We start from the raw sequence: 13103 nt of genomic DNA on the forward strand, positions 1-13103 counted from the left end.
AGTGAGAAACTCATATTTCTCGGCTACCATTCTACTGGTGCATACAGGGTTTTTAATCCTCAAACTCAGAAACTAGTGTTGAGTAGAGATTTGAAGTTCGATGAGGGTCAATCCTGGAATTGGAGTGATAAGCAGGGCACATCTTAATTGAGAACCAGAATTGAAGGTCTAAACACTGATGTAGGAACAAAAGACAATGTTGTTCATGATGAAGCAGTATCAACAAGACCTCAGAGAAATAGACAAGCCCCAGCAAGGCTGGATGACTATCAGATATTCCCAGATTCCTCGATTACAACTGATGGTGACTTTGTCCATATGGCCTTACTTGCTGAGATGGAACCTATTGGTGTGGAAGAAGCTTTGAAGCACTCACATTGGGTTGAAGCAATGGAAGAAGAGCTAAGGTCTATTGAGAGAGACAAGACATGGAGTCTCACAGAGCTACCAACAGGAAAGAAAGCCATAGCAGTAAAATGGGTCTACAAAACTAAGTTGAATTCTAGAGGAGAAGTAACAAAGTTCAAAGCCAGACTGGTTGCAAAGGGATTTCTGCAGAAGCAAGGTCTGGATTATGATGAACTATTTGCCCCTGTTGCTAGGTTGGAAACAGTGAGACTTGTAATAGCAATGGCTAGCTACAATTGCTGGGAAATACACCAAATGGATGTAAAATCTGCATTTCTTAATGGCTCACTAGAAGAAGAAGTTTTTGTCACTCAACCACCAGGGTTTGTGATGAAAGGTAGAGAAACAGAGGTGTACAAGCTTCATAAGGCCTTGTATGGTCTGAAACAGGCTCCCAGAGCTTGGAACAAGAAAATAGACACCTTTCTCTTGCAAATTGGATTCATGAGATGCACTATTGAATATGGTGTGTATGTTAAAGGAGAAAGTCTTTCAGATATCCTCATAATGTGTTTATATATGGATGATTTACTGATAACAGGAAAGGATTGCAGTGCTATCTCGACATTCAAGCAAGAGATGAAGTCTGAGTTCGAAATGTCAGATCTTGGAGAATTATCATATTTTCTGGGCATAGAGTTCAAGAGGGCAAAGGCTGGAATTTTTATGCACCAAAGCAAATACACAATTGATGTCCTAAAGAGGTTTCATATGCTGGACTACAACTCATTTTCAACTCCTGTTGAAACTAGTGCTGTGCTGGATCAATCTGGGCTTGAAAAATTGGTGGATAAGACTATGTTCAGACAAATGGTTGGCTCCTTGAGGTATATATGCAATACCAGACCAGATGTAGCATATGGAGTTGGCTTGGTGAGTAGATTTTTGAAAGCACCACAACAAGGTCATTTGAATGCAGTGAAAAGGCTATTGAGGTACTTGAAAGGGACTATTGGTTTTGGTTTGCTGTTTCCTACAAACTTGAGTAGCAATTCCTGTGAGATGATTGGTTTTTTAGATGCTGATTGGTGTGGGGATAAAACTGATAGAAAGAGTACCACATGGTATTTGTTTCAGCTAGGAAATGCAGCTATCAGTTGGTGTTCAAAGAAGCAATCTGTGGTGGCCTTATCGTCATGTGAGGCTGAATACATAGCTGCCAGCATGAGTGCTTGTCAAGCAATATGGTTAGAAGCTTTGCTGAATGAGTTGAAGGTAAAATCTGAGAATGGAATGCTGTTGATGATAGATAACAAGTATGCTATAAGCCTTGCAAAGAATCCTGTTGCCCATGGAAGGAGCAAGAACATTGAGACTAGATTTTACTACTTAAGAGATCAAGTGTACAATGGAAGATTGAGGTTGGATTTTTGCAGATCTGCAGATCAACTTGCAGACATTTTAACAAAACCTTTGAAGAAGGAGAGGTTTGAAGATCTGAGGAGAAAGATAGGACTTAGAAGCTCAAATGAAATCTGAATTAAGGAAGAGTGTTAGATAAAAAGATAATTCAGATGATTAGTTAGTTAGTTCTATCACTTGTATGTTAGTTAGTGGTAGTTATAACAGAATTAGAAGAATAACCATATATAACTTGATGTAGTACTGTGTAAAAAATAGAAAAATTGAGTATGAGAATAGTGATCTTATTTCTTTGAATCTGTACAAGAAAAACTCTCTTTCTTTATTTCTTCTTCTTCCCTGTGAGATTGCCAAATTATCAGTTTTCAACATTTATGTCCTTGGAAATAGAGTAACTATGTTTCTATTGTTAACGGGAAGATAGGATTACATCATGTATTTATAGACTACAATTCAAATTACAATATCACCCATGTACTGTATTGTGGTGCGGTGCTAAGCCCTTGCACCCCAGATCCACTTAGTCTAGTTGCATATAATTTTAGTAAAATGAGGGGATTTAACTATTTATCGTTAGACTTGTTTTCATTAATATGAATTTAATGTGTTTATAAAAATTTAACCTATTGTAGACATTGAGATTTTATATATTAATAATATAATAGTAACAAAAAAATACTAATAATAAAATTGTAACACAAAAATATTAATGTGGATATATAATATTTACATTTTGTCAATTAAAACTTATATCCATAAAAAAATTTATTGACTAAATCTTTTGTTAATATATAATTTATTTATAATATTAATGATTTAAGAAGATTAAATTTGAGTGTATGTTCTTTATCATAAACACTGTGGAGTTTCCCAATTATAATTAAGTTAAATAAATAAACAAATATTGTGGAGGTTAGTTGCTATGTTGCATCTATATCAACTTAGATCTTACACGTGAAGATCGATCTATTGTGGAGACCACTTTCTTCATGTGTGCATAATGACCTTGGTTTCTACATGACTTAGGTTTCTTTTTGGCAAGATAATTGGGTGGGAACCTCCCACCATTTTTGTTTTCTCATCTCACAAAGTTTTTCACTTTGCACTCTTGATTTTTTTGCATACTCAGAAGTCAGAATTAGACTCGTAGGAGATGTGTAAAATTAACATAAATACAAGTTTGTTGATTAGCAATTAACTAAGAGTGCTAGCTCCATATTTCTCAACAACAATTGATACTAGTCCAAGCTATTACTTATAACTCATCCCTGTATATATAAAATCTCTCCAGCCTCCATTTTTACCACCGACGGGTTGATTGTTGGTGTTATACGGACCCACTCACTTTTCTCATCCTCTCTCTTTCTGTTTGATTTTTCTTCACCGTGCATAGCCACAGGCTTTTTTGCTAGTAATGTTATATATTATTATAACTCAAAGTTTTTGCTAGAAGTATATGTTGACAAGCAATTACGATGTGCAACATATTTTCCACCATTGTAAAAACAGGCCAATTACGATGTTCGTTACCATTCTTACCAAACAAATTAATAACTTTTGTCACACCCAATTAAAGAAATAATGGCACTTGCTCAGAAGATTGTAAAATTGTTGGCCACCTTGAATTGAAAATTTCAAGGCAATCATGTTATAATCTGTGTCACTTTCTTATGGCATGGTTGTTTCATGATTTAATTTGGTCATTGGATTGCTTTCGAGTTTTCTAGCTTTCGAGCCTTCGAAACTATGATATGATTCTGTCGTTGTTAGGATGCTTGTGCTTGTCCGAAATCAGATTACAAATAAAACTAACGTCATTTAAGATAAGATTATGAGATTCTTTAACCTAGCAATATAATCACAAGGAAGCATATATAGAAACATAAAACAAAGACAATCATATGTTATTTGTATTCAATACGGTTATATATATATATATATATATTATACAACCAAACTCGGCAAATTTTTTCATCTGGGATAGTTTTAGAAACTATTTTCCCAGATGGGGTTGTTTTGAAATTATTTCCGGCAGGAGACACTTTTTTACGTGAAAAGCATGCATGCAGGACCCAAACTGCCAGAACCAGTGACGAGTTTGGTGTCCTTGAGCAAATCGCCATTGACACTGGCGATACATGCATGCAGTGACCAAATCGCCACTTGGAATGGTGACATGCGCAGCGCTTTGGGAACCGCCAGTCAAACTGGCGAGTTCCATGGACTGAGGGTTGCAGGCCTTGGAACGCAGCAGCTCAGGTGGCTGAGCTTCGTGAAGTCGTGTCAATGGGTTGCAGAGCAAATCGCCAATATGAATGGCAGTTTGCGTTTTGACTGGAATCGTCAGCATGGCTGGCGGTTTGCTTGATTCAAATTTTTGGTCTCCTTCCATTATAAAAGAGGAAGCTCCCGAGAGAGTGCACCTGCGCTTCCTTCTTCCTTCCATTGCTTTATTCTTCTTCATAAGTTCCCCCATTACACTGCTTTGTTGTTATTGTGTTCCAGTTTTTTATTTTTGGTAAGTATTTTTGAATGGTAAATATTTGTTGTGTTATATATATATATATATATATATATATATATATATATATATATATATATATATATATATATATATATATATATATATATATGAATGGTAAATATTTTGTTTATGTTTGTAGGGCTGTGCTTTATTCTTGAAGTGGTTTCACTCCTTGTACGTGGTTCCTATTACGTGATTTCTGTGTTTGGTAAGTGGTTCTTAACTTGATAACTTTAGTTGATAGGTAAATATTATTTAAGTTAGGTTTTATACAATATATGTTATTAGTTGTGTTATATATATAGATATATGTTAGGTTAGTTATAGTTAAATTGATAATATTATTTTGTTTAAATTTTGTAAATTACCATGGTATTAATTGTTTTATATATACATATGCTACGTTTGTTGATGTTAGATGGAATTTTGAAATTTTAAGTAGTACATTGAAATATTAATATTATTTGTGTTAGATGTATATGTTACAAATTTGAGTTGGTATATTATGATTTGTACGTTAGTTGTAGTTGATTTATTAATATGATTTTGTTAAGATTTTTTAAATTTGTATGTTATTATTTGTGATAAAATTATTTGTATGTTAATTTTAGTTGTTATGTTATTATTATTTGGTTTAGATTTATTAGGATTGTATCATATTATTTGTATTTTATATATGGTATTTTAGGTTTAGTTAGAATGTGAATATTATTTAATTGATTTATTTATAGTTTTTATTGAAATATATGATATATATATATATATATATATATATATATACACACACACACACACACTGTTTAAATTTTTTATTCCATGAAATTTTTTTGATTTAATACCATTTTTTTGTGTATTATATTTGTTATTTAATTTAAATTTTAATAATTGTAAAAAAAATATGGTCATTTAATTAAATTTATGTAGGTATTTTAATATTTAATTTTGTTTTGTATAGAGTATTTTAGTTAGTAAATTAAGTTTGGTTGTGTTAAATTTATGTACGTGTTTTATTTTATAATTTTATTATGTACGTATTTTAATTTGGTCATTTATTTAAATTTATGTTGCTATGTTAATTTTTAATTTTGTTATTTGTAAAGTATTCTAGGTAGTATTTTAAGTTTTTTTGTGTAAAATTTATGTACGTGTAACAATTTTTAATTTTATTATGTATTTTAATTTGGTTATTTATTTGAATTTTTGTAGCTATTTAATTTTTAATTTTGTTATTTGTAGACTATTTTAGGTAGTATTTTAAGTTTATTTGTGTACAATTTATGTACGTGTTTAAATTTTTAATTTTGTTATGTATTTTAATTTCGTCATTTATTTAAATTTTTGTAGTTATTTAATTTGTAATTTTGTTATTTGTAGACTATTTTAGGTAATATTTTAAGTTTATTTGTGTAAAATTTATGTACGTGTTTAAATTTTTAATTTTGTTATGTATTTTAATTTGGTAATTTACTTAAGTTTGTGTAGGTATGTAATTTTTAATTTTTTTATTTGTAGAGTATTTTAGGTAGTATTTTAAGTTTTTTTGTGTTAAATTTTTGTACGTGTAACAAATTTATGTATTTTAATTTGGTCATTTATTTTAATTTGTGTAGCTATTAAGTTTGTAATTTTTTTATTTGTAGAGTATTTTAGAATATTTATTTAAATTTGTGTAGCTATTAAATTTGTAATTTTTTTATTTGTAGAGTATTTTAGAACATTTATTTAAATTTGTGTACGTATTGTTATTTTTAATTTTGTTATTTGTTCAAATTGATGTATTTTGTTATTTATTCAAATTTTAATTATGTGGTATGTATATTTAATTGATTTTTTTTTAAATGTAGTTAATTTTTTTAATGTAAAATTTTTGTTGTCAATTTTTTGTATTATATTTTACTTTATAGTATCAATGACATCTTCGTCGTCATTTTCATGTAGTATACACATTAAGTCTGGTCCAATAGATGAAGACGTTTTATGGCTGCAACCTAAACATGTTTTCGAACATGTGTGGAATGGGGAACCAGACAGAAAACTACACATCAGACGAGTTGTACCCATCTATCAAGGACAAGAAGAAATACCAGAGGAAATTATTCCTCTGCTTCGCCAATCTGGATTTTATTGGATAATGAAGATAGGGTACCTAAAAATTAATTCTTCATTAATTGCAGCCTTGATTGAAAGATGGAGGCCCGAGACACACACGTTTCACTTGAGATGCGGAGAGGCTACAATTACTCTTCAAGATGTGTCAGTCTTGTTAGGTCTTCATACTGAGGGGACACCTTCGACCACCGCGAATGCTAGAGGAAGGACACCATCATTTCCATCTTGTGATGTGGCCATTAAGAGGGTCCCACGGTATTTGTCGTACAAATATGTGCCGTCAACTTGTATGATTGGCTTACAGTACTTGAAAGCCTCTTTACATTGGCCAAAAGTCCAAAAAACTCTATGAAATTGGCGGTGTTCGCGACTAACCGTATTTCCAACGATAAAATTGTCATGTAATATTTGAAAATACGATCCAGGAGAATGATTTTGCATGTGTGTTAGCCACGACGAAAGTTTCGCATATGACTCATCCCAATCGCCATATTCAATAGCAATGACTTTTTGTTTCGCCAACCAAGCTTTTTTGTACGACACCTTGTACGCAAATTGACTGTTAATCCTCTCTTGAATCAATGAAATTTTTATCGATGGATCTTCTCTGATCATGCCTGTCAATAGAATAACAAAATTTAAATGACAATTAAGGCTAAACAATAACATAATATGAACATAAAATATGTACCTACTACACAAGTGGCAATTAAATCTGAATCAAGTTTCTCGTGATCTTGGGTCATGGTCATATTGAGACATGTGTGTGGTCCACCCCATTGAGTGACTTTCCATGAATCAGTTTTTTTAGATAGAATTGCCCTCATGTAGAAAGGGCAAGGACAATCTGCATTTTTATTCAAGCAACAAACCACATACTTGTCCCATTTGCTTTCAACCACTTTGAAACTTTGATGCACCTTCATAACATATTGTTTGACCGCTTTCTTGACCGCATCTTTACTATCAAATTCCATGCCAACATATAATTCTTGGCCAACATTAAAACTGGATGGCATCTCCAAACCACAAATGTCCTCCTCATCAGGATGACTCCAGTTGATATTATTATAATGCAAAGCATCATTCCAAAATGGATTATGAATTCCTTGTACACCTTATAGTCCAAAAAAAATTCAAATCATACTTATTTGGCATTAAATACAATTGTCGTGAAATAATAAATGTATTGAGTGAAGTATTTTTTAAGAGGAAATTATACCTTCTGTTGGGTGAACAATTCTTACTGGTGGAATCATCTCGGTGACTTCATTTTCTGTATCAGATATACTGTCAACACTGTCATCTTCGTCTAAAGACTCTTCAACGTATGAGTTAGACACAAGATAATCATCATCATCTTCGTCAAGATGTAAATTGCTCATATTTGTTGGCGGTTGTGTGTCATCATTAGATAAATAATTTCCACATGATGTAACCAAATTTGTAGAATGAAACATTGAACCACCAACCACATCCTTTTCTATGTGCAATTCTAGAACTAACATTTCTTGTTGTTGTTTAAAACTTTCCAGCATCGTTTCAACGTCTTCGTCATCACAAATTTGCAAGGCAATATATTTTCCTGACACTAAAAATCTGCAACTGATAGCAGAAATAATTTCATTATTTTGTAATTTTATCTTGTCTCCAATTTTTTTCTTCAAAGCATTGAAACTAATTCCACATTTAATCTGACTCGCTTTTTTACTGCCTTCAAATATTACACCATCATTATCTTCATATACCCTTCCATTGAAATACAACACTATTATAACTGAATTCATCGTGTACCTACAAAAACAATATTTTAATTAATTAATCATAATAAATTCAAAATAGTAAAATGTAATCACAAAAATTTTCTTCAACACAATTTGACATTAAAACTTTCTTCTATAAAAAATTTATTAACTTGAAATATTTTGGATGGTAAACACTTCAAAAAAAAATACGATTCCAAGGTAGTAACTTTAAAGCCCAAATAAACCATAAACAAAGTTAGTATTATTTATAAATAATTAATTTTCACAATAATAACTTCAACATACATACTTCAAATAAATATAATGGGAAAAAAATTAAATTTTAAATACCGTTCATGTTGAATGCAAATAAATTTTTAAGACACACCAACAAATCATGAACATCAACCTTATCTAATTAAAAAATTAATATAACTTTATATCAAAATAAATTTCCACACTCAAAATACTTAAAATAATTATGATGTTACAAATTTTTTTACTTTCACACACTTTTTGACAATACATGCTTCATTAATTTTTAACACACTAACAAACTATCAACACCAACCTAATCTAATTAAAAATATACTAAAAAATTCATATTTACCAAATTTTTTCGGGACTAAAATATTTTCTTTAAATAAATATCATCACATATTTCTTCTATTTTATACACACAAACAAGCATATAAAATATAAAACTAATTTAATTAAAAAATTATTAACAACTATAAATTCAAACTGGTCTAAAAAATTACTTCAAAAATATTTTATAATATAATTTATTTGACTGAAATTTATGAACCTCAGTCACAAATTTAATCCTCAAGAACCAAATTTCAAACCAATTAAAAATTTGATGACAAATTTCTTCTATTTTATACACACAAACAATCATATAAAATATAAAACTAATTTAATTAAAAATTTCATAAAAACTATATAGTCAAACTGCTACAAAAAATTACTTCAAAAAAATTATAATACAAATTATTTTACAGGAAATTATGAAATAAAAATATAAAACTAATTTAATTAAAGAATTAATAAAAACTATACCTTCTAACTGCTATAAAAATTTAGTTAAAAAAAAATATAACACAAATTATTAATTTCAAAATTACAAACCTGATTCAAATATTTAAGTTCAAGCAAACAAATTTAAAACTTTATGCGGATAAATCCCTAAACACTCAGAAAACTCAAAGCTACTTGTGTATTCAAAACTCAAAGCCACTGATTGTGAGCACACACAGCTGAAAGAATTCTTCGTCTCAAAGCTACTTGTGATTTCAAGAACACAGCTAAAAATGCTAAGTGTGATTGTGAGCACACAACTGAAAGAAGTTTTCGTATATATAAGCACAAAATCGCCAATCCAGATGACTATTTTTTCTGCCCTAAATCGCCAATGGGAGTTACAACTTGCACTCAACTCGCCAATGACAATTGCAACTCCCATTTCTCTAAAAAAGCAGTCCCCCTAACACTGAAAAGCAGCCCCCTACCACTGAAACCTAGCCTGCAGCCTGCCACTTGTGAGTCGCCAATCAAACCAGCGGTTTGTGAAACCACTGGCTGACTCGCCAGTAGTGGTGGCGAGTTCCACCTGAGATGAACTCGCCAGCGGAGGTGGCGGTTTACCTGTCACCTGGCTTCTCGCAGTGAACTCGCCATTAGCAATGGCGGTTTGCTTTGTAAGTCCATGCAGTTTACGTAAAAAAGTGTCCCCTCTTGAAAATAATTTAAAAACAACCCCATCTGGAAAAATAGTTTCTAAAACTATACCAGATGGGAAAAATTGCCACCAAACTCCCATTATATATATTTGCGTATCTGATTTGCAAGTGGGACTCACACCCTTTAAAGTTTAAAATATCATTTATGTGTATTTTCACGAGTGATTATATTTTGACAATTAAAATTTTTAAACATTTAATTAATATTTTTTTCTTTTTATTATATTATATCATTAATTAAATCAATTACTTATGTCTTTTTTTTTCTCTCAAACTATAAAATTGTTTAAGAAATATTTTTCTTTGTATTTTTCTTTAACCGATGAACCTACGATTTGTCAAATCAAAATATGTAAAGGGGTGAAGATGGAGAGGGTGGGCTTGAGTGGAAAATGGGAAATTCCAACCTTGTCGTATGTTGAGATGACACTATGCCTAGCTTGATTTTCCTTTTCAGTTTTAAATTTTCAAAGCAGGCCAGCCAAAAGCCAGCAAGCCATTTATGTCGCAAGAGAATTTTGTCCACTAGAGAGCAATACTCCAAAAGCAAGTCTTTGATGGCATGATGGGATATTTTCGTCACACAATGAGAAACACACATATGAATCAAATTATTTGATTAATTAAAGATTTAAATATATTTTTAATTTTTAAAATATTAAAGATGCGTGTGAAAGATACAAACCTGTCCTCCTCTTTATTTTGGAAACTCTAATATCATTTTCAAAAGTGCAAGGTTATTAGAGTAAATATGCCAGTGGAAATAGTTGAAGCGGAGGGGCATTCTAGCTAGTTGTATTTAGGCACCAGAATTTAAAGATGCGACTCTCTTAGTAGCTATTATTTTGTTTGGTAGTATGGGGTTTATTAGGGTTAAAGTATGTCTCAAGACTTAATTGAATGCTTATTGAGGTATTTATAATTCGTTCATCAACAAAATTCTCACATCGAGATTCAAAATTACGTTCTTGTGGGATATGAATCTAATTAATATTAACTGGATCGACCTTTGTTAGTACTTGGTGATTATTATTGATGTAATACCTTCTATTTTTCTTGAATGCAAGTTTTAAGTATTTTTAATTAAATTAAAAAGAAAAAATAAATTTATTTTATGTTAGTCTAAAATAATAATTAATGTTGACATTTCATTGTTATATTGTTGTTTGTATGTTTTAGGCTTATGTATTTGGGCCTTGAGTGGAATTTAGAGGTATTGGCCAGGGTGAGTTGCTAGTAGACTGGAAGGTGTTGTTGAGGGGTTAGAAGAGAAATTCCCAAACTCCTAGAATCTTTTCTTTTTTCAAGGACACTCAGAAAAAAAAAATCTTTATAAGTTTTCTCTTCACATCTTTTCACTTCCTCTCCTCTTTTTTGAGGTTAATTCTCACTCCTCCTCACAAATGGGTTACTCTTCCTCTCCCCTTAATTAGCTTGTGGAGACTATCATAATGAATATCTCTTCCATGAGTTGGGGCCAAAGGAAGATTTTGAATTCAAGAATCTAAGTTAGGGTTTGGCCTTTGGTTATTTTGTACTCTTGTACTTTGAGTCGGTGGGTTAAGGGAAGCTCCTTTAACTCAACGTGTCTAGCTTTCTCTTCTTTTTTTAAGATCTTAATTTAAAGAGTACTTTAGAGGTAAGACTATTTAGACTTTAATATCGTTTGAGTGTATTTTTTTTTTAATTTATTAATTAGGATTGTTTTTGAATCATTATCCATTTTGGGATAAATTGTAACACCTATTATGATCTCTGTGTTGGAAGTCATAATATTCATTATGATTATTTATTTATTTTTTTAATTGAAGTTGTAAGTTTTTTACGACTTTAGATATATTTTTTTAAAAAATTTAACTCTAAAGTGGTAAAGTTTTTTTTTTTTTTTTTTTACATTTGAAGTTGTAAATGTTTTTTTTTTTTTTACTTTTTTATGTTATTTTTTAAAATTGTAAGTATTTTTTAAGTTAATTTTTAAACAAATTGCAAATAATTTTTTTTTATTTTTTAGTTATATTTAATATTTTGTATATATTTTTATATGGTTTTATTTAGTATTTTATATATTTTTTGAATATTATTTTATTTAATATATTTTTTATATTTAAGATTTTATATTTTTACTAATGTTCAGGAATTTGATTTATTTTGTTAATGAAAAAAATAATGCAAAATACTTAAATCAAATAATGAAAAATAATACAATACATTTAAAAATGAATATTACAAATTAAAGAGAAACATAATACATTAATTTAGTAACGACAAATATTATTTCTACTTTTTATATATTTTTTTAATTTGTATTGTTCATTTTATATTAATGTATTATGTTGTTTTTTTATTTAAACAACAACTTTTATTACTAAATTATTATCTATTGTTAATATTAAATTTATTTATATAATAAAATTAACATTATTTAATAAATTATAAGATAATATTAATAAAAAATATTTTAATATTTTTAGTTAAATTTTAGTCAACTTATATTAATGCATTATGTTGTCCTTTTATGTTTCTCTTTAGTCTTTTTAAATTTAAATATTTTGTATTATTTTTTTTCATTTACAAAACAAATAAAATTCCTTAATATTAGTAAAAAAAATATAAAATATTCAATATAAAAAATATGTTAAATAAAAAATATATTAAATAAAAAATATAAAAAATTATATAAAATATAAAATAAAACCATGTAAAAAATATATACAAAATATTAAATAAAAAAAAGTAAAATAAAATTATCTATTAATAATAATTAAATAAAAATTATTTACAATTTTAAAAAAATGAACTTAAAAAAACATTTTCAACTTTTTTTAAAAAAATTTAACGTAAAAAAATGACATTTATGATTTCAAAGATGTAAATGTAAAAAAATATATTTACGACTTCAAAATCATAAATATACAAATAAAATTTTACGACTTTAAGGTAATTAACTAAAATTGTAAAGTCATGGATGTTACGAATTTCAGCATATAAGTAGTAACACTTCTTACAACTTACTAAAAAATGAGTAATAATTCAAAAATGATTCTCAATTGGTAAATTAGAAAAAATATTATACCCAAATGATATTAAAGTTGGCTAGTTAGGAATCTTTTATTTTTTTCAACCTAATAGCTGTTTTGATTTTGGAAAAAATATCTTTATCAATATATTCTTTCTTTTACACATTTATCTAGTCTTTTATGTTTTTTTTTGTTA

This window comes from Glycine soja, chromosome 1 (assembly GCF_004193775.1).
Source record: "Glycine soja cultivar W05 chromosome 1, ASM419377v2, whole genome shotgun sequence".
NCBI classification, from domain to species: Eukaryota; Viridiplantae; Streptophyta; class Magnoliopsida; order Fabales; family Fabaceae; genus Glycine; species Glycine soja.